The sequence below is a fragment of the Heptranchias perlo genome, chromosome 16 (assembly GCF_035084215.1).
Source record: "Heptranchias perlo isolate sHepPer1 chromosome 16, sHepPer1.hap1, whole genome shotgun sequence".
NCBI lineage: Eukaryota > Metazoa > Chordata > Chondrichthyes > Hexanchiformes > Hexanchidae > Heptranchias > Heptranchias perlo.
The window spans coordinates 53,936,141-53,959,393 of NC_090340.1; the positions used below are offsets into that span (position 1 = coordinate 53,936,141).

At 42.5% G+C, this 23,253-nt stretch overlaps 1 long non-coding RNA gene across 2 annotated transcripts; it reads left to right on the plus strand.

The window, feature by feature from the left end:
• The first annotated feature begins 276 nt into the window (after positions 1-276).
• On the plus strand, positions 277-14,518 carry LOC137333370 (uncharacterized). Of its 2 annotated transcripts, none has more exons than XR_010965882.1 (4): positions 277-561; positions 1,041-1,230; positions 10,821-10,953; positions 11,762-14,518. It is a non-coding gene; the product is annotated as an uncharacterized lncRNA (long non-coding RNA). The 2 variants fall into 2 exon arrangements; XR_010965881.1 differs by having other exon boundaries at positions 1,041-1,225.
• The last annotated feature ends 8,735 nt before the right edge of the window (positions 14,519-23,253 follow it).

Sequence of the window (23,253 nt, forward strand, 5' to 3'; positions counted from 1 at the left end):
ACATATACTAGTTTCATCTTGCATTCAAGAGGTGAAGGGATGCAATTCTAACACACTGTGCCACACACATCTTATTTATCAAACCTTAGATTACAATTTATTTTAACCTCAAATAACTTTTTTTTTAAAATGATTGCCCTTATGTATAACAAAATTACTCATCCTGTAATATCAATGTAATCACTTAGTATGAGCCCAATCTGCGGGAGTTCAACTGATTCTGGGTGGGGAGTTACTGCGAGTTCACTCCCAAAAAAACTTTTTTTTTGCCAACGGAAGAGACACTCCTTCATTAAAATCTGGGTAAACATTACCTGGCGCTGCTGCATGGTAATGTTTAGCAAATCATTTACTGCTCGTCATCACTTTGCATACATTGGAGCGCTTGTGACCTCTTATTTTTCATCGAACAGCAACTTTTTTTGGAGCAGCCGAAGAAATGTAGAGTGAGACGGAAGGAGGAAACTTGGTGAGAAAAACAGAACGTCTCTTTGAAAAGCGAAAGAAGATTTCCTTCCCTTCCAGGAAAACAAGGGAATAACAGCAATTCATAACACCACGGTAAAGTATACCGGTACTTTCTTCTGTAACCCCTAAGAAAAACAGACTGTGAACTGAAGGCACTCTACGCCCACACTCTCAGTACAGAGCGACAGGAGTCTAACCAACTGTCCCCCTCCTTTCATCTTTATGTGCCATTCATGTTATTAAAGTGTAACATTCACTTTAAAACCCCTCTGTTATTTTACATTTCGTCAATTCGCGTTCACCCACAGTGTCTTATACGATTGTCACTACTTACACTGAAGACTAAGAAATAATTTTTAAAATATCATTAACCCCACCACATTTGATGTTAATTGTCAGGCAGCCCTTGGAAAGCGCTCCGAGCACACCATGTTTCCACTCTCAGATTTGTTTGACAGCACATTTACAGCTCTTAATTCCTCGCATACTTACATAAATACGTGTATTTAAATTATCTCTTTGTGCAAGGGTTTCCTGTTGACGCCTTTCTTAATCAAATCTCTTGTTCATAGAACCCGTTGGTTGAGATGGGGGAGAAAGCGTGCTGTTAGCACCAGTAGAAAGGTATGCAGTTCGAGGACTGTTTGATGGACAGAGCCAGTGGAAACAGCAACAAGAATGTCTCAAACTCATCTTACTTAGATCATTTAACAAGTTGCCGAATACAGGAAGCCACCGAGGCTGGACCTGACTGCCGGTAGGGTTTGTATCATTTAACTACATTCACGTTGACTCGGTTGTACGCTTTCCAATGCTCGCTAACGTGTTAGGTGAGCTAAAAGTAGATATGAACTTATGATATGAACGTCCCTGTATTGTAGCATTTGAAATGAGATAGACTCAGGTCGTCTGAGACTAGGAACTGGAGGCTGTAGCACATTGGAAAAGTCTAGACTCTAAAAGTTTTCATGTTGTGGATTGCTAGGTAACATGACCTGTTCCCTTTGTGGATTTAAGCCAAGCCTCTCTTTGCATACTCACCTCCATGGGAATTTGTATATCTTGAACTTCACCAGTAAAGCCAAATCTACAGCCCTTAAACAACGAATGAAATGTTAACAACAACAACAACAGTTTGCATTTATATAGCACCTTTAATGTAATAAATGTCCCAAGTGGCTTCACAGGAGCGTTATCAGACAAAATTTGACACCAAGCCACATAAAGAGATATTGGGACATAAACTTGGTCAAAGAGATAGGTTTTAAGGAGTGACTTAAAGGAGGAGAGAGGTGGAGAGGTTTAGGGAGTGGATGCCACAGCTTATGGCTCAGGCAGCTAAAGGCACGGCCGCCAATGGAGGAGCGAAAGTAATCAGGGATGCACAAGAGGCCAGAATTGGAGGAGCGCAGAGATGTCGGAGGGTTGTAGGGCTGGAGGAGGTTACGGAGATAGCGAGGGGCGAGTCCATGGAGGGATTTGAAAACAGGGATGAGAATTTTAAAATTGAGGCGTTGCCGGTCCGGGAGCCAATGTAGGCCAGGGAGCACAGGGGTGATGGGTGAATGGGACTTGGTGCGAGTTAGGAGACGGGCAAGTTTATGGAGGGCGTAAGGTGGGAGGCCAGCCAGGAGAGCATCCTAACATCAACTTGCATTTATATAGTGGCTTTCATATAACATCTCAAGGTGCTTTACAGGGTGGAGAGTGGACACTGAGCAGGGACTAGGATAGCAATTAGGGAAAGGACATTGAGCGGGGAATAGGATAACAATTAGGGAAAGGACACTGAGCAGGGAATAGGATAACAATTAGGGAAAGGACACTGAGCAGGGAATAGGATAGCAATTAGAGAAAGGACACTGAGCAGGGACTAGGATAACAATTAGAGAAAGGACACTGAGCAGGGAATAGGATAGCAATTAGAGAAAGGACACTGAGCAGGGACTAGGATAGCAATTAGGGAAAGGACACTGAGCAGGGAATAGGATAGCAATTGGGGAAGGTGATGGAAGACACAGTTCAAGATGTACATCTAGAGGAGGCTTCTGAAAGTAAGGAGAGAGGTAAAGAGGTATAGGAATTTAGGAAGAGAACTCTAGAACATAAGAATATAAGAAATAGGAGTAGGCCATCTGGCCCCTCAAGCCTGCTCCACTTCAACAAGGTCATGGCTGATCTATCTCAACGCCATTTTCCTGCACGATCCCCATATCCCTCGATGCCTTTAATATCTAGAAATCTATCAATTTCTGTTTTGAATATACTCAATGACTGAGCTACACAGCCCTCTGGGGTAGAGAATTCCGAAGATTCACCATCCTCTGAGTGAAGAAATTTATCCTTATCTCAGTCCTAAATGGCCTACCCCTTACTCTGAGACTGTGACCCCTGGTTCTAGACTTCCCAGCCAGGGGAAACATCCTCCCTGCATCTACCCTGTTGAGCCCTGTAAGAATTTTGCAGGGCATACTGGCTGAAGGATCTGTCATCAATGTTAATGTAGGCAGCACTAAGGATTATTTTATAAATTGATCATTTATATTTAATAAGTTATGTTTCATTGTCCAACTAAAATTTATTTAGGTATAAACCATAATTAACTATGAAAAATCACTGTGGATTATCACACTGTCCTTCCACCTCTGCACGGTGGATTCGAATCCAGCCCAGGCTGATGAGATGAAAACTTCTTCAGTGTAAATGTCTGAAGTGAATTGACTTTGGGATAGTCTCAGCCCAGTTCCTAGTTGCCATGGCTCCACATCACAAAACAAACCATAACTCAGTACCTAACTGGCAACCTCGGCCATTCCTTGTTTAGGAGCGTGCGAAGGCACTGGTTCCTGGTGGTGTCTTTTTTATTCTCCCCTCCTCTCCTGAGGGTGCTGACTCTTGCTGATGTACGGTTCTACTGGTGCCAAGTGGCCATTCATCGTGTCTGAGCCTAGGAGGTGAGTGTCAGCAAGCTGTTTGACTGTGGAGAGCATCACAACAGTGCCTGGTCCTGCTCTTGCCCAATGTTCACACAAGTACACTTTATAGCAGGAGTCACTGGATAGATGTAAAAGTGGGAATATAATTTGTTTTCCCCTCGCTAACCCAGGATTACTGAAGTCAACTATAATACCTCAACACTTCTAGGTGTGGTCTATATTACAGGGCAACTTGACTAACAGGAGGAAGAAAAATGTGGTTGTTACAACCCCATCTGCTTTGTCAGTCCCGAGCTTCTGTCCTGCCATATTCCTCCTCAGGAATTTTAATTATGCTTATAATCTGACTTCTGTTTTTATCATTCTAAACTGGTACTGATAAAAGTGCCAAAAGTGCTTTTTTTCCCCTCAAATTAAACTGCTCATGTGGAACATATTGCCAGCATGCAAAGTTAAGTGCTGTTAAAACCACTTGTGAATACACGAAGCTACTGCAAATTCAATTGTGGAGCCCGCTAGCATCAATACTGACAGGAGATGTGTATTTAGAGAATAGGAATAAACAAAACCCACCAAAAAAAAAGCGTTGTAAACAGTCTTAGGTTCAATAAGGTTTCAGAGTCAAATTCCAACCAATGTTTTTTTTTTGCTGATTCAGCTCATGTTTTGTCACTACAAGGTCACAGGGGTGGCTGTTGTGGAAATGGAAGTGTCGCGCTCCTGGAACAGGAACATTTTTGAGTTCAGGGTTAAGGCACATTATTGGGTCAGGGTAAAGTCCAATGCTACACCTGACCAGTGAGTCTTTGATGTTGAAACTTAGTATTAGAAAAAAATAGGAAAACGTTCCATTCCCCATCAATCACAAAAAAAGTTCCAGCTAAGCAGCTCGGAAGAAGCTGCAGAGTTTCTCACCATATTGTCCCAAAGTTATTTCATTATTTAACGTGTATATAATTTGGAGCTCAATTCACCATGGAGATGCAGCTGAGATCAGCCAGTAATTGGAGTGGAGGGATAATCAAACCCATGGCCTACCAGTCCACAGAGCTTCATGCAATGGCTCCAGTACACTTTACCAATACACTGCCTGTGTATCGATCAACAGGCTTTTAAAACCCAGGATTGGCATCGCATAACCACTAATTCCTGATTTACATAGTCTTCTCCCCTACTTTTGTCAACCTTCTAATGTCCTTTCCAGGGGTTTACCTGTTTGCAGAAGTAAAAGAATGCACACTCTATACCCACCCATCTTCACCCCTTTTGTGTTGTTTCTAGTGACATCGTCACAGGCCTTAACCAGAGACGGCCAACCTCTGCATGTGATACAAATACATCACTGGCACCTGAGGGGAAAAAGAAAACTAATGCCTTGGTTTTGTTTTTGACACATCCCTTGTTAGTTAATTTCAAATACATCATTAGTTACTTAGTAATGCCATGATAAGGGAACAAGTTGTACACCTGTGTGTTTTATGTGGGTGCAACATATTTCACAGAACACAGTTGATGATGTCACACAGTGACAGATTACAGAATTATTGATCTATTTTAGCAGCCACGGCAAAATTATTTAACAGTTAAATAATGATTCAGAAGGTCTGGGCAGCATTAACTTCTGACGTGAAGGTTGCTTGAGCAAATAATTAACTATAAGCAACTTTAATCATCGAATTAATGATAAACTCCAGTGCTTATTTCACTAGTAGATCAGTTTGACACTAGTTTGGCTCTCGAAAGAGCTCTTGCTGTGCAAATAAAAATTAACTTTTCATTTTGATATATAATATTAGTTGATCTCCCATGGTGTTGCTCACAGGAAGTCAAGAGCAACTGTACTTTTTAGGTGAACCAAGATTAGAGGCTGGAGGATAATTGGACCAGGGAGTACAGTCCCTCTTTTCAAGTCATACATTTGTCCTTATTTTGATATATTTCCATTATAAATTCCATCGTCTACATTTATAATGGAAGCTGCCCGTGTAAATTTGTCATGATGTAATTACAATTTCTCACTAGTGGTGGCACTGCAGTTCCTCTATGGGAGGAGGGGTTGGGGGGTGTTTAATTACAGGGTAGTAAGTTTACATAGAGAGTTTCCATTATAAATATGAATATATAGGAATTTATAATCAAATAAATTAACAGGAAGTGCACAGAAATGTAAGGTTTTTAATATATTAATAGATTTAATTGAGAAACATCAGTAAAGGGCCATACTACTGGAGACGTCCAAGGTTAAAAAGAATTGGGAGAAGACAAGGCAAATTAAGAAGAAGTAGGTGATATCAAGCTTGGATTTTAAAAGTCTGTAGATTGTAGGAGGAAGGGAATACTGAGGTATGTAAGCATTCAAATCCTGGTAAGAATGAGTTAGAGTAGGAGATTGTGTGGTGTGTCTCGATTTCAATGCAGTGAAGACATGAGGAGGAAGAATAGCACGTAGGCTGAGCTTCTTGAAGGCATCTTCAACAGTGGAGGTGTGGGAGTTCCGTTTGACACCAGAGCAGAAAGTGAGCCAAAGGATGTCAATAGCTGAAAAAGGACCAAGAGTAGATCTACCAAAGGCAAGAGGTGGTAGCTGTTGGTTAGACTTGCAAGGTACATGTAAGTGTTGCACTTTTGAAGAAGTGAAAGAAACAAATTTTCATTGCTCCATTGAATGGTTTGGAGAATGGACCACAATGATCTGTCGTAATCCTGCACATTCCTATAAGGATGTTGTAATGAGGTTACTACCTCGGAATCACTTCCATATATCCAGTGTTCTCCATTTAATGCTTATGCTGTTACAAGCTAATTAACACAGAATATCTTCTTGAAACATGAAACCAGTTTTTAATATATCAAATTCTCTTTCCTTTTACAAATAGAGGGAGTCTGGTTTGTGTGTATAGACAAAGGAAGCTGATTCTGTCCCACTGAAGGAATGGGATTGTTTGCAATTAGGGACATCCTGATGAGAGGTGCCTGGAGTTAAAATCTCCTGGTTCAATCATTCTATGCTAATTGGGAGTGGATTAAAAAATTCAAAATGCATTTCTTCTTTTACTTTTTCCCTAATATTCTACTCTCTTTCCCTGGAGTCACTGACTCATTCATGATTTTTTTTTTCATTCATGGGTACATTTGCACAAATGCCAAGCCCTCTGGTACCTTGCCCAACTGGCCATCTTTGAGCCTAAGATAAGTGAGTGTTGGCAAGCTGTTAGACCATGAAGGATATCAGAAGTGAGTCTGATCTGACCCTTACCAATTATCCAAACACACATGTACTTTCCATCAGAAAGTGATGGCCTACTGACCATTAATGCGAACACTAGCAGATCTTGCCCTTTCCCAGCCTGAGAGCACCGTGACCAACCACACTGAGACCAGCAAACTGGATTGATACCTAGAAGGAACTTGGCTGGTTTTGTATAAATAAGTACTACACCAGGCAATACAGTTACCTACTGAACCATCAGGGAAACAAGTGCATCTCTTTTTAAAAAAAAACTACCAGCAATCTCCACCCCTGAAATTAATGAATCAAAATAGATTGTTACCCACATTAGTAAACTCTCTCCGCTATTGTTTAAATGTGCGACTTCGTCATGACTTATGTCTGTTTAGACTAGTCGGGTTGTAAAATTTGCTGCTCAAGTATATTTTTCCTTATTAGGTCATGATGAGACTGATATTAGTACTGGAATTGGCCAACACAGCATTGGAACTGATTCCCCCCCCACCCCACCCCCCTAGTATTTTTCCTGAAAACATTGGATTGGAATCTTCAGTTTTGTCATCCGTGTTCCTCTGTTTAAACATTCTGCATGGGTCGTTCCAGATTGTAATGCCGTTTAAAGCTATCGTACAATGTAAAGATATCATCCATATATAAAATCAACAACAACAACAGTAACTTGCATTTTTATGGCAGTCAGCATAAAAAACGCTGCTTCACAAATAGGATGCCACACCAGGAGGAGAGAGAGGTTAGGCGGATTAGGAGTCAGCAGTGGCTGAGTGGTAGCACTCTCGCCTCTGAGTTAGAAGGTTGTAGGTTCATAGTCCCACTCCAGAGACTTGAGCACAAAACCTAGGCTGACATTGGAGTGCTGCATTGTCGGACGTGCCATCTTTCGGATTAGACGTTAAACCGAGGCCCCGCCTCAAATGGATGTAAAAGATCCCATGGTACTATTTTGCAGGAGAGCAGGGGAGTTCTCCCTGGTGCCCTGGCCAATATTTATCCCTCAACCAACATCAGTAAAACAGATTATCTGGTCGTTATCATATTACTGTTTGCTGTGCACAATTTGACTGTTGTGTTTCCTACATTACAACAGTGACTACACTTCAAAAGTACTCCATTGGCTGTAAAGCGCTTTGGGACGTCCTGAGGTCATGAAAGGCGCTATATAAATGCAAGTCTTTCTTTTCTTTTTTATTGGCAGAAGATATGGGTTTTGAGAGGGATTTTAAAAAGACGAGAAAGAGGTGATGTTTAGGGAAGGAATTCCAAAGGGCAGAATTCTGCCACCCATGGCGGGGCACAGGGAAGAGAGGCACAAAAGACTGGAGTCAGAGGAACAGAATGTTCAGGGGGGGAAATATAGGGCTGGAGAAGATTGCGGAGATATGGTATGACGAGGCCATGGAGGGATTTAAAGATGAGTTCGAGAATTTTAAATGTAATTTGTTGAGTGATGGGAAGCCAACAGAGGTCATTGAGAACAGGGGGAATGGATGAGTAGGATCTAATGCGGGTCAAGGTACATATAGCAGAGTTTTGGACGTCTTTCAGTTTATGGAAGCTGGAGGACAGGAGGTCAGCAAGCAGAGTGTTGGAGTAGTCGAGTCTGGAGGTGGAAAAAGCACGTATAAAGCTTTCACCAGTAAAGTATCTGAGGTAAGGGTGAAGGTGAGCAATGGGACAGATCTGGAAGTAAGCAAAATTCAGTTCAGGGTCAAATAATTAGAGTGCGATCAGGAATGGGAACCCTGGCTGATTTTTCCCTCTCTGACCCAGAGACACTACGAACATATTACATTGACGGGCAGGAAAAGACCAGCTGGTCTATCAAGCCTGCCGCACACAATGATGGCCAGACCATCATGGCTAAACACTTCTTCCCTCCCCCAACTTCCCACCCTCACACCCACCCCTGCAGCCATGTAATCTCCTGGGAGAGACCAAAAAACCAGGGCCAATAAGGGAAAAAATACTCTCTAAAATTCCTCTCTGACCCCCCCCCCTCTGGTGGTCGAAACCAGTCCAGGAGATCACATCGACCAAGTGTATTCTATAACTCTATAATCTACGGCTAATCATAGCACACTGACTGCTCCTCTGGCTGAGATCCGCTAATTTAGTATAAACTGGAAATGAGCCTGGGGCTTTCCAGGTTTGTATGGTTCGGCTACTCATTAAACCATCGGGAGAGCTGGCTTTATTTGATTTCCATTTGATATACTCCATTCTATCTTCTAATATTTCTTAGAGAAGTTTAAATCTCTTTACTTGCCTTTCTTTTCTGAGCCTCATCTACTGAAAGTATTCACCTCATATTGCCTAACAAAATAACTGCAAAGACCAGTTTTATCAACCAATCAAGGCCAAGAACTCTCAAGGTTGAAAGTGCTTTGGATGAGTTAACTGCTCCCCAGCACCAGTAACGTGATTGCACCCACGTGAGATAACTACCCACAGCTGATTAAGGGTTTAGGTATAGATTCAGGATTAACTTTTGAATTTTGGGGATTAATATGGACTCATTATCTATCAGAATTTGATTTATTTGTGAGATTTTTTTTACATATTTTTTTCCTTCCTGCGGGTGGAGGGTGGTGCATGCGACAAATAGCCTCAGTACGCTTGGGCTGGAAAAGGGAGGGAAAAATCAATCAACATTGGCACTCTTGACTCCTATCCAGTCAATCCCCCTAAAAAGTGATGACGCGTGGATGTCAGGTGAAAACAGGACCATAATATGTCATTATCAAGGAACTTGCCAACACTCACCATCTAAACTCCCACATGAGCCAGTTGAGAGAGATGGTAGACCGTGCCAGTGAAATTATCTACCAGCATGAGTTACCACCTTCAGGATGCAAGAGAAAATTGGGTCGGTGCTTACGTTGAGGCAAAAGAACCAGAGGGGAGGTGAGGAGAATTTCTTTTGCGCAGCTATTTGTTGAGATCTGCAAAGCACTGCCTGAAAGGGCGGTGGAAGCAGAAATAGCAACTTTCAAAAGGGAATTGGATATATACTAAAAAAGAAAAAATTTGCAGGGCTATGGGGAAAGAGGAGGGGAGTGGGACTAATTGGATAGCTCTTTCAAAGAGCCGACACAGGCATGATGGGCTGAATGGCCTCCTTCTGCGCTATATGTTGCAGTGATAATTGACATTTTGCAATAATGGGCGTCCCACTGGCTGGATTCAAATCAGCCCTAGACCTAGCCTGCTTTTCTTGTCATATTAGACCTAGCCCGTTTTTCTTGTTTTGAGCTCATCTTTATTGGGCAGAAGCTGTTGCATCAGCGGAATAACATTGGGTGATAAAGGAAGTGGACACTTCTCCTTGGCCCAAAATCTACTTCATTCTGCAAGTACTGAGAAACAGATTCAAATGTTGTCAGAGATGCAGTATTGCAAAACACAGTAGAACATGTAAAAACACGAGAGATAATTACATGGTTAAAATGAGGTAAAGAAGCCTTACTGGATCCAAAAAGTACCGTCCAGGGAGGGGAAAATGCCTATGTAAGGATCAGAGTAAAGATGTTCTTAGTACAGTGTATGTTTTGGTGGATTTCTCAAAAATGTGACTGTTTCCTTGTTGCTAATTTATGTAAACTCTCTATCCTGCTGAAAAAGTACTTATAAAAACAACAGGAGTTCAGCAGATGTTGCCACACTGAGAATCAGTAGTGTTATAGCTCAGTACTTCTCAGTGCTAATTAGTATTTTCCTCTCTGTGTTAGTTTTAACCAATTCATAAACCCGCAGAGAAAAAAATTACTGGACTGTGGTTTTTGCATCCAAAGAAGTTGAGGTAAGTGTGTATGCCGGGTAGCTATTGAAAACCTGCCATCTATCAAAGTCTTATATCAGGCAGCACTTTCTGCCCAGGTGTCTCTGTGTATTTCTTAAAGGTGGGTTAAATGTCATACATTAGCAGCCTATTTATTTTAACACTTTAAGGATGAAATGACAAAATCTCTCGATCAGTTAATATCCTATTTTCCCACCTTTTGATAGAAACAACATTTAGACAATATACATTCCATGTATAAATCGCCAGGTTGATGCTTGGTGGCTTGTCTCCCTAATGCTTTCTTGATCGCCTAATAGCCATGATTCTAATTAAAACCATTGAGTGCGGCCATGAATGACAAGGGTTGCTAATTGTTTTTCTGATACAGGAAATCAGTGTTGGATTGTTGACCAGTACCTGGAACTCATCCTGGATCAAAGAGTCTTGTACCACTTTTCGCTTCATAATTTGCACTGCTCTGAAGGATGAAACTATGGGTCTGGGACAGTCGTGCCTGGGTGGTAAGCTAACAACCCTCCCCCACCCCCAAAAAAATCAAGCAGCTTTTTGTTCTGTCTCTGCTAACGCTGACTTCAGCTCTGCTGTCTGTGGCCAGTGTAAAGAATCTTACAACATCAGGTTATAGTCCAACAGTTTAATTTGAAAATCACAAGCTTTCGGAGATTATCTCCTTCGTCAGGTGAGTGAGTGGGATTCCTTGAACGTTTCGCATGGAATCCCACTCACTCACCTGACGAAGGAGATAATCTCCGAAAGCTTGTGATTTTCAAATAAAACTGTTGGACTATAACCTGGTGTTGTAAGATTCTTTACATTTGTCAACCCCAGTCCATCACCGGCATCTCCACGTCTGTGGCCAGGTAAAGGTTATCCCAGCTCACAACCACTTGTTCACTCTCTCTGATTCCTAGCTATTGGTTCACACTTGCTTGTTATAACCAACTATTTCAATTTGACCAAAACTTATGCTTTTTTGATGCAGGTTAAATGTTAATTGCTAAATTTATCATTTTAAATGCAAAGGTTTTTTTTCCTGTCTCCTGTTAGTTTCAGCTTTTGGAAAACAACAACGAATGTATGACTTCTAAATGTTGAAATTCACACCATCAATGTTGGATAAATTTCTAATATTCACCGTTTCTTCCAATTGCGAAACATGTGTCAAACAGGAAATGATTTTCTTTCCTTGCATTCCACACAAGGCATGGCATGTTTCCATGCAGCTGTCTGTCCCTTTGTACTCACAGGAAATCAGTTGAAGTCACTTTTATTAGTTATGATTCGTGTTTTTTTTTCTCCTCTCTCCAGGATGCAGATTATGTTTACATGGCGAATGCGACGAAAACAGCAGTTCAGCGGAGAGCCGCCTCCAAGTCCCTGATATCATAGTAACACCTCCCACTCCCACCGTGCTCTCAACACCCGGGGCCTTGAAACAGGCTGACAGGGACTCGCTGCTAGACGACACTCTCCCAAACAGATGTTAGCTACAAAAAAACCCGATATTTATGCAAAAGCTCGAGCACCGAGATCACATCAAGAATGCTTCTTGTTTGAAGAAGCGTTAAGAACAGATTGCACAGACACCATCTGCCTCATTTCACTCGGTGTGTGAATGATAAACTATACACAGATTTATCTACCGATCTGGGGTTTTTTTTACTTTAAAAATGAATTTTGATGACAATAGCAATACTGAGCTTGGATTTAAAATTTAAACATCCACAAAAAGTACTGACTGCTCTTTTTTACTTTTTAATCTGAGCCTTGCACCGTCTCCCTTAACACTTCTTCCTTCTCTGGGTGGGGACCCCACGCCCCCCCAAGTAAAGCAACTTTGGACACTATTATTTGAAAGATAAGAGTGCAAATTGTTGTTACCATTTTGTAGTTGCCATTTTTGGAATACAGCAGTTAACTAAAGAGGAATTCTGCAACACACAAGTAGTCTGAATTCAAACTCCCAGTTTACATCTAAAGTACTTTGATCCAACTCCATGACAGGAACTCTTGAGATACCAAAGATGATTTCTATAATGCAATAAGATTATCAACATGCAAAGATTACCAAGGATCTGTAAAGGAAGACCAGATGGAGTGTCATTTCATTCTGATACTGTTGATGCCTAAAGGAATTTTTAATGGAGAGGCAGACAGATGGAAATTTTTAATTCATGATGACAGCCAACAGATGGCAAAAGGCATAATCTACAAGCGCATGATTCCAGAGACGTTTTCTTTAACAATGTCAGCAGCCAAATGGAAAACAGCGCCTTCAACCTCCCCCGCCCCCCCCCCCTCCAACTCCCCCCCAACTCCCCCCGCCATCCCATCAGAAACGGAAAATGGAAATTTTTTAAGTAAATGAGACATTGCACTTGAGCTGCAGCAGAAAAAGTGAAGGTCTGTTCCCCACACAACCTAAATTTGCAGCACTATTTAGATCAGAGGAGAGATCTGTAGGGAATACTATTGTTGGAGTTACAACTCTCATTTTTAAGATCCCTGAATTTTTAAGGTTGAAAACAATGTTCTTCCTATCATGTTTGTGATGGGTTTTCAGAAATGTTCTTACTTTCAAATGCTGAAGAATGAATAATGCTTACTCTTGCACAATGGCTCAATTGGTAAATGTACCAACTGGTGGGGTACTGAGCCACACTAGCCAGGAAGGTCCCCAGTTACCATCCCTGATCTCAGTAGAGATAGCAATTGGGGTGCTATAATTGACATCAGTGCCCCTCAACTAGGAAGAGGAAGAAAATCAGCCAGAGTTCCTGATTGATATCCCGTGACTCGTGCTGGAAAGTGGGCATTGGGTGAGGACAGGATCTGGCTCATCTGTGATGCCCATCATGATCAAATTGTCTGGTGCACCCACTGTCCAGGCTCAAGCATGAAGAATGGCCACTTAGGTGAGGTACTGTATGGTGACATTGCCAATGGCACTGTATCTCAGCAAGCGTCCATCATCTATGAAAGTGGAGGGCAGAGAATAAAAAGAATTCGACCCATTCATTGTCAAAAGGTGGCACATCCAGTCCTTACTCTTTTAAAAGTGACGATTGTCTCTGTTCTGCTGGAGTGCACACCTCACTTTAATTTGAAGCAATTTCTGTGTAGTATCAGAATAGGATAAGTGATATAACTTCAGTTTTTCCTCAACAGACTGAGTGCTAATGGGTTTTTCTTTAGCATATTAAGAACATCTTAATTAAATGGTTTTATGCTGCTCTGATGTGTGTCAGCTACAGTACAGCAATAATTGCCTCATATTGCACAGACTGCACCATAATGCCATGTATCCCATGTCCAATGCTAAAGTGCAGGTTTCCCAAGGAGGCGTCGTTGACCTACAGTGAAATGGTGTGGTGGAACCGCATAACTCCACTCTGTCCGTTCATGCCACCATGAAAATGAAACCAGTTTCAAATCAGTTCACAAAATGCTCCCCCTGGTGGTTTGCTGGGAACATACATACCAGGTGGAATGGTGGGCCATGCAGATCAGCAAGATCCCAATCAGCTGATCTCCACCAGGCTAGTGGGAAAAGTGTTACAACTGGTTTCAGGACCATTGGGCTAGAGAGGGGGGGAAACTCATCCAGAGTTCAAGCTGAACTATCCATTGACCCCTGCTGGATAGTGCATGTGATACCTTCTACAGTTAAATCAATTGTTGAAGAATGGCCATTCAAGTCAGGCACCTTTAAGTGGACGGTCCCCAATGGAACCACAGGAAGAGCCAGCACCATCAGGAGAGAAGGGAACAAAATAAGACTTTTTAAAAACCCAGTTCATGATCCAGTGCTATAAATGCAGCATGATACTCAGTAGGTGTATGTATCCTTTGTAGGGCTTCACATAAGAATGATATTCAGAAACTGTATAATTAAATGAGTTCACTTTTTAATGTTTCTTGTTAGCATTTCATTTCCTGACTGTGTAGGTCTGACATTATAACACGTTTGCAGTGTGTGTAGTGATGGATAATGCCAGTGGTGTAACAGACCATCGGCTCTATCTTTAAATGCTACCTTAAATAAACTCAAGGTTAGAAGAATAATCAGCTGTGTGGTCTCTGCAGTCTTTCTCAGCATGAAATACATCAGTGCTCTCCCTGTTCCCATGAAAATGCAGAAATCAACACAGACATTGCATTACCACCTCCCCTTTTAATATCAAGCAGGGGTCAAATCACTGAACTGATTCCACTTTTCCCCTCCGATAAATCTGATTAATGCACTGCCGATGGTGAAACTGCACCAAATGCAGGAGACCAGAAAGGACCTATGTTTGATTTCTTAGCCTGTGCTAAGCTACCTGATCTCAGCTGGGATGACAGTAGAGTGCTGCAAATGGCCTCAGCGTCCTTGTACTGGGAGCGGGGGGGGGTTGGTGAAATCAGCCATGGTTCCCACTCCTACTCCTATCAGTTGGCTCCTGCTGGAAATAACGCATGGGTGGACGTCAGGTGAAGACATAATTGGGCTCAGCTGTGATGCACTCCATGGTTGAAATTCCCACTGACATTCACCATCCAGCTTCACACAGGAAGAGTGACCATTTGGGTGAGGGCATTATTGCCCGTGGATCCGTACTCCAGCATGAATCAACGCCTTCAGGAGCAGAGTGCAATTAATTGGCAAGAAAAAGCAACATTACAAAAATTTCACAAATAGTGGAAACAGGACACATAGCAATTATTCATTTACAATCTTTACACAGTTAATGAACCCAATCAGAGAAACAAATGCCTTGGCATCACTCATTGGTTATGTGTCGAGAATCATCCAAAAGCATATATCTCCCAAACCACCTACAGTAACCTTTGGTATAAATGAGAAAAGACCATCCAGCCCGCCACCTAACCCTGTTATTTAGCTCCTTTCTCAGGTCTCTAAGATATTGGCTGGGAATTTCCTCAGAGCTGCTTCTGCTCTGCCACCGTAACTTTGCCGGAAGCGCAGCGGAAACTCTGTTCATGCGCGTAAACGGGGTTTCCCCTGCACTTCCGATGAGGTTATCGAGGTGGAGCGGGAGCAGCGCCAAGGAAATTCCTGGCCATTCTCTCTACATAATAGGCAAAGCTCAATTGCGTCCACAGTCATGAGAATGCCTGTATATAAGGTCAGTCGCATTTAGAAGTACAGGTACCTAAGATGCTTCTAAGGTTAAGCTTAGCATTACTTGGTGTGTAATTGTTTTGTGGAAAAAATAAATAAGTTTTATTTTCTACACGTGTATCCGCAAGCATTTTTTGGAACATTGCACCCTCGGTATAATACAGCCTTACTGTTGGGCACAACAGACCGTACTTTTCCTATGACTTGGATAAAATATAACTTGAATGTCTAACTTTGTAACCATGTGGGGATAGATTACCACAGCAAAATTGCGAACACGAGTAGAAAGATGATTTTGGTACAAATAGCGGAAGAAATCTTCCCTCGTAATGTTTTAACTGAGAGCCTAATAATTAAAGCAGGACATGAAGGATGAAGTCATGCTACTACCTTTTCTGTCGAAATGAAGTGGCTTCAGTGCGCATTGACCTGAAAATGGCAGTATAATTAGCACCCATGATCTTACACGTGAGTGCGCTAAAGCCGAAGAGTGTGGGACATCTTCCAACAGGCCATCTCACACGGGTCTGAGTTCACACCAGCCCTGTGCAAAGCGCTTGGAAGGTCCATTGGATCTCTTGGGAACTTTCACATGGAGTCTTTTTATCAGGCTGCTCTCTCCTAATGTTACACGATAGCAGCCAGGGGACAGAAGCTATGCACCAAGCGTGTAGCCAAAGAGCTCCATTGTCACTGCTATTCGGTACCTGTCAGGCTACAAGGATTTGCCGAATGTGTTTCATACAACAACAACATATAACACATTATTGTAGTGAAACGTCCCAGAGCGCTTCACAGGAGCGTAATCAGCCAAAAAAATTGGCACCAAGCCAAAGAAGGAGACATTAGGTGACCAAAAAACTTAATCGAAGAGGTAGGTTTTAAGGAGCATCTTAAAGGAGGAGAGAGAGGTGGAGAGGTTTGGGGAGGGAATTCCAAAGCTTAGAGCCTGGACAGCTGAAGCCATGGCCGCCAAGGTGGAGCAAAGGAAATCAGGGATTCTGGCGGGTAGCAATCTCAGATCATTAGCTGCAATGTAACTGAAGCCTAAAAGATAAACAGGCCCTCACTGGACCTCTGCCACAAGAATTGTGTGTTCTGCACTGGGGGGGTCGGACTCTCACTGTTTTCCAGTCGACATTGTCTGGAGGTACATTTTTTGCTTCTCGGAGGAGCTGGTTCCCAAAGGTGGGTGGCGCAGATTGCAGAATTCTCAGCTCCTTCTGTCAGCGAAGCTCTGCACTTTAGCTCACGGAAAGCCCAGTACAAAAGGGACAATTCGGGATCTGCCAGTTTTCCACTCCACCCAAAGAAGAGTGACCTCACTTCTGCATGATGCTCCATTGAGTGGTTTGGTTGAAATCGGATGAAACTCATCCAAACAAGCATGCAAGTACGAATGAAAGACTGTGTTATTCAAAGCCCTAATATTCTTCTTGGGATGGGATTAATCAACAGCACGAACCACTAGGCTGCTTCTCCAGTAGCTTTCGGTGGCACTCCTTTTAACCCTAGACTTGCAATATTTATTTTGAACTTAAATTCTATTTTAGTGTGAAGCACCACATCGGAGCATCATGCAGTGCTATGAACTGGCAGGATGCTGACTCAACCCCTCTACCCCCACTCTGCTGAGTTGCCAATCTAAACCAGATTGCCATGGAGAGACACAGATTGGCAGCCACATAGTGGAAGCAGTGGTCAGGGAATCAGAGTGAGGTACAGCAAAGCCACTCCTTTACTTCTCCTAGTAAAAGGTCAACTACCTGCCATCTTGGCAGTGGGAGGCGCATGCTTTGGGACAATAGACTGGAGAAAAAGAAGGAGGGGAAACTAACATAAAGGGTTATTCTTCCCATTAAGCTCCCTCCTTCCACAGGCTATATAAACTTTGCCCATCCTGCCTCTATCCCACCTATTTGATCTACCGAGAAAAAATTCTGTATAAATACTCTCTGATCCCCAAAGGATAACAAGCAGAACTATTCATTGATTTCCACCGGTCTTGGCCTACCACGCACCACAACAACAACTTGCATTTATATAGCACCTTTAACGTAGTAAAACGTCCCAAGGCGCTTCACAGGAGCGTTATCAAACAAAATTTGACACTAAGCCACATAAGGAGATATTAGGACAGGTGACCAAATGCTTGGCCGAAGAGGTTGGTTTTAAGGTGCGTCTTAAAGGAGGAGAGAGAGGTAGAGAGGCGGAGAGGTTTAGGGAGAGAATTCCAGAGCTTAGTGCCCAGGCAGCTGAAGGCACGACCGCCAATGGTGGAGGGAAGAAAATCGGGGATACGCAAAAGGCCAGGTTTCGAGGAGCGCAGAGATCTCAGAGGGTTGTAGGGCTGGAGGGGTTGCAGAGATAGGGAGGAGCAAGGCCATGGAGTGATTTAAAAACAAGGATGAAAATTTTAAAATCGAGGCGTTGCCGAGAGCCAGTGTAGGTCAGCGAGCACAGTGGGAGGATGGTTGAACGGGACTTGGTGCGAGTTAGGATATGGGCCACAGAGTTTTGGATGAGCTCAAGTTATCAGAGGGTGCAAGGTGGAAGGCTGGCCTGGAGAGCATTGGAATAATCGATATTTGCTTTCCAGCCCCAGTAAAACAGGAATCATGAAGCTCTTGGAGCATCACTTAAATCTATATCTATCCCTTTAATTTTGAAACATGTTCCCGACCAGATATTAGATTTGTATTGGAATAGACAGGATTCATAAAAATTGGAGTATTACTGGTCCATGAAGGTATTCCATGGTTTCTTAAAAGCTGATGTATTTTCACTGAGCAGTAAGAGAGAGGGCTTCAAAGCTTCACTTTAGTTGATATGATAGCAATGTACCAACAGTGTCCATTCAAAATGGTAAAATTGTGCACATGCACATTAAAAGATGCTTGACATAGTTTCTCAGAATAGGAGAAAATTCCACCCAAATGTCTGCAGCAAACTAAATTGTTTACACCTCTGCCACTACTGCCAAACTTTTGTCTGTGTGTCAACTGGCCATGGTAAAATTTCACCAAGAAAACTCAGCAGATCAAAAGCATTAACACTTTTAAGACCTAAACAGAATGCAAATTGCAAACCACTAAATGTCGAAAGTACATGTGTTCAGCTTGTCATCTGACCATTACAAACTGTCGTGCCTTTGCTGCTCGGTGGTTTCTTTGGGTGGTTTATTGTCCTCACTGAATATTCATAGTGGTATTGGAAGTCGTTCGACCTTTAGTATAAAGGGGCCATTAATGTTTCACTGCCTGCTGGCTCACATTCTCATTTTTCTTTTTACTGGTGCTAAACTGGAATTAGCTTTTGCAGTAGAATATTTTTATTCCAGTCGTACCATCATGCTAAAATATACTTGAGTGGGTCTCGTTGCCGAATGCAATCTGCTATCCTTATAAATTAGCCCAAACACAGCTCCAGCTTTCATTCAGATCTGTTGCTTGAGTAATGCCAGGTAAATAATGATATTCCATCTTCATTCAATTGAAATCATGATTTCTTGCGTGATAGGCATCAGATGCTGTGCTTTCCTTTTCTCCTTGCCTACAGTTTACTATGTCCAAAACCACACAAGGGAGCAGGATAGAGGTAGGGTTGCCAACCCTCCAGGATTGCCCTGGAGTCTCCAGGAATTGAAGATTAATCTCCAGGACAGTGAAGCGAGCAAACCCAGGAGAAAAATCATAGGGGCTTTAAAAAAAAATGTTTTCATTTTCTTTGAACACTTTCATTTATTAGTTATAAAAATGTTGGAGATGGGGAAAAAAGGCTGCTTCACTAACAGTCAAGATTAATCCAATTGGGTAACGGAGTCTGTTCCCTTTCCAATTGGCCGTGGGAAGGCAGTGCGCCTGGAGAATGGACCAATGACGGGAGTGTGGGGGCGGGGCGGTTCGAGATGGGAGGTCATGTTATGAAACCTCCAGGAATTCACCCAACCAGAGTTGGCAACCCTCGATAGGGATAGGGTAGGGAATGAGATCATATCATAAGCTGAGTTCCAATGTTCGCTGTGGCACTGATGAAAGTTCATTCAAAACCTTAGTAACCAGAATAGTTAAAGTCTCCATCTTAGAAGATGCACGGATATTTTTGGAATGGAGCAGGAGGCAAGCCTGAGACGCTTGGAGAGGGGAGGCTTTTGTGGGTGAAAGTTGTTTTAGGTATAAAGGGCTGGTGAGCTTACTAGTAAGACTTGTGATTTATTTCTGCAATTGCTGAACTTCTAATGTATTTATAATGTTGACATTTTAGGGTAGCAGTTGGCAAAGCTCACACATAAACACTTAATGTGCTAACACTACACCAGTGTTTAAAGTACAGGTTAATACCTGTGTAAAAATAGTGCTCATAGGAATATAGTATAAGCATGTTAAGTGTTTGTATATGAATCCTTTTATTTTTAGGGCTATTGAGAATGTGGTTTAAGAAATGGGAAAAAAGTATCAAATAGGATCTTGTTAAATCATTGAGATGTTTTTACACAAATCATAGAAACATTAGGAATAAGCTGCTGGATTTGGAGGTTTGCAGAAACATTGTTTAGCATTAATAGTAGACCAGAATATATCTGTATAATATGATAAAAATCTTAAATCTGTGCGCCGTTTCTGCATCAACTTTTTCCAGTATAAATTCCTATGTTCATATTTATAATGGAAACTGCCTATGTAAACTTGTCCTGCTGTAATCATACCCTCCTGCCAGTGGTGGCACTGTAACAACTCTGTTTTCCATCTCCCAGCTTCTCCACCAGCACTGCACAGAAACTTTTATGCTGCAAGCAACTCTACTTCTCTGCTCCCCAAGTTGTGGTCAGTTTTGCTATTTACCTATATGAATACGAATATCATTTATAAAATCACACTATTATACAAAATAAGGACAGATAGTGACTTTAAAATGAGGACACAGTTATGTCTGTGTGCCCTGGATCAATTATCCCCTGCCCGCTAACCCTGCTTCACCTGAAGACCACAATTGGTCTTGACTTTGTGTGCAACGTCACAGAAAACTGACTTATATATAGTATATAATGTGTATATATAAAACTCAGATGGATAGATTAGGACACTGTGAAGAGGATGTGTAGCTCCATTTGTACAAGAAGATGTGGGTATAGTCATGGTAGAATGATCTTGGTAGTTGAGGGAGATCAGTGGATGCAGTTTGGGTACAGTTGGAGCCCAGGATAAGTTCCACTGTTAAAACCGGTATCTGTCTAGGTCTCGAGGAAGATCAGTTGAAGAGGAAAGGGAGTTTCATAAATCAATTAGCACATGCAACAGAAGAGCGTAAAATATTTATTCTGGAGGATTTCAATTATTCCATCGACTAGGCAGTCTGAAATTAGACAGCCAAGTGAGGAGGGAAGTAATTTAGAGGAATTTATTGAGACAATTGATTCTTGACTGAGCATGTTAAGCATGCCACTAGAGAAGAATATTTATTGGATTTAGTATTCAGTAGTGAGCCTGAGATGACATTTGATTTTGATATGAGTGAACATCTGGGCAATAATGATCATGTATCATTAGAGATAAACTAATGAAGTGCTGTAAAAAAATAAAAGGATAACTTGATGTTAGTATCTAATTTTACTAGATTAAAATTAAAAGATGTTTGGTCTACTCCACAATGTTCCCCATTTTCCAATTGCCTTATGTGCTGAAATATCAAATTGTATTGAGAATTTGCCCTGTGATTCATATAAAGAGTTCCGGAGACATGTTTGTGATGTAGACTGAATCTAAAAGCAAAGAGAAATTAAAGGCAAATATCTTAATCAGGACAAGTGTTCTGTTTTCTTAACAATTGTCATACACCAACAATCCCCTCCACTTCTACGAGCAGTATACTTTTTATACCTGATACTGTATAGTTGGCACAAGACCTGCTTTGGACCATTTGATGCCAACTTCAACACTGGTAAACCTACATAACAACAGCAGGTAAGACAGTTCCCATGGAAGACTATTCCTGTCGGGCATTCACTACATTTATGCTCCTAGAGAAAATAAATGAACCTACTTCTATCTAAGTTTCTAATGCTTTGTATGACCCAGTAACAGTTGTAGGCATGTGCTTCTGTGCTGTACACAATACATTCTGAAATGTATTAAGCTATTATGTTTTTCAGTAAAAAGGAAATAGTTAACGCTCCCAGTGGCTCAATACCATACAAGTAATGCATTTACCCACTGAGCCAGTAGGACCAGTAAGGTCCAAGGTTTGATTCTCAGTCTGTACTGAGTTAGCTGATCCCAGCAGTGGGTAGAGCATTGCAAGTAGCCTCAGGGCGAGGGACGAGGGAAGTCTGCTGGACTTTCCACTGCTGGAAAACATGTGTTTGTGTGTGGCTCCCCACATTAGGACAACATGGCCTAGAAATTGGATTGTGCACCACTCGTTTTTCAGAGTAGCGTGCGTGTGCAAATTCCATGCCAGGTATGTGCCCCACATCTCATGGGTTAGAGCGGACTGTACACACCCAGGGTGCCCACCTGAAACAGATATTGCCCATTGCCTATGCAAATCGAGGGCTTAACGCCTATTTCAGGCCCCTTTCCAATATTGGATCTTGACAGACCGCAGCATGCGCCGTGCGGTCAGTTTTCTCAGACGACCAGCAGCCAAACCAGCCGTCTTTAAAGAAACTGGAGGGGTGGTCCTCCTGGCTTCACATTAAAACTGCAGACTGCTGCTGGACACTGCTTGACACCTCCCGATCTCCTCACCTCCTCCCGGACTCACGGTAGGTCCAATGCCACTGCCGATCTTCGTCTTCTTCGCGACTGGCACACTGCCTCCTGGGGCAAGACTGGCGTCCCAGCATGACAGTCGAGTCCTGATGACGCCAGTGGGCCAATTCTGTATGGTCCTCTTGCTCATCAGTTTTGGCGTGGCAGTCAGTGTTTGGCGCTGGGATCGTGGCCAAAGTTAGGTGTGAACCAATTTCTAGGCCCATCAGTCTTGATTGTGGTGCCTTCCATGTCGAATAGTGTGCCAACGGTCACTGTTAAGGTTCACACATGAAGAATGGCCTGGATCTGATTTGACCTGGTCCCCATGCTAGTTGATACAAACAGGTCCCTCTCCTCAGGTACTGTCCCCCTCCCTTTCAAATCTGCCATCATAACCCCCTCTTCAAAAAAACAACCCTTGACCCCTCTGACCTTGCAAACTACCACCCATTTCCAACCTCCGTGTGCTCTCCAAAGTGCTTGAACATCTCCCAAATCCATGCCCATCTTTCACGCAACTCCATGTTTGCACCTCTCCAATCAGGATTCTGCCCCTGCCACAGCAACGCGGCATCAACGGCCCTAATCAAAGTCACAAATGGTATCCTCTGTGACTGTGACTGTGACACACAATCCCTCCTCGTCCTTCTCAAACTATCTGCAGCCTTTGAGACGGTTCACCATACCATCCTCCTCCAACACCTCTCTCCATTGTCCAGCCCATTGGGATTGCCCTTGCCTGGTTCCACTCTAACCTGTCCAGTTGTCAACAGAAAATCTCCTGTAATGGCTTTTCTTCCTGCGCCTGCATCATTACCTCTGGAGTCCCACAAGGACCTATCCTTGGCCCCCTTCTATTTCTCATCAACAAGCTGCCCCTCGGCGACATCATCTGAAAACACAACATCAGGTTGTTGTTGGTA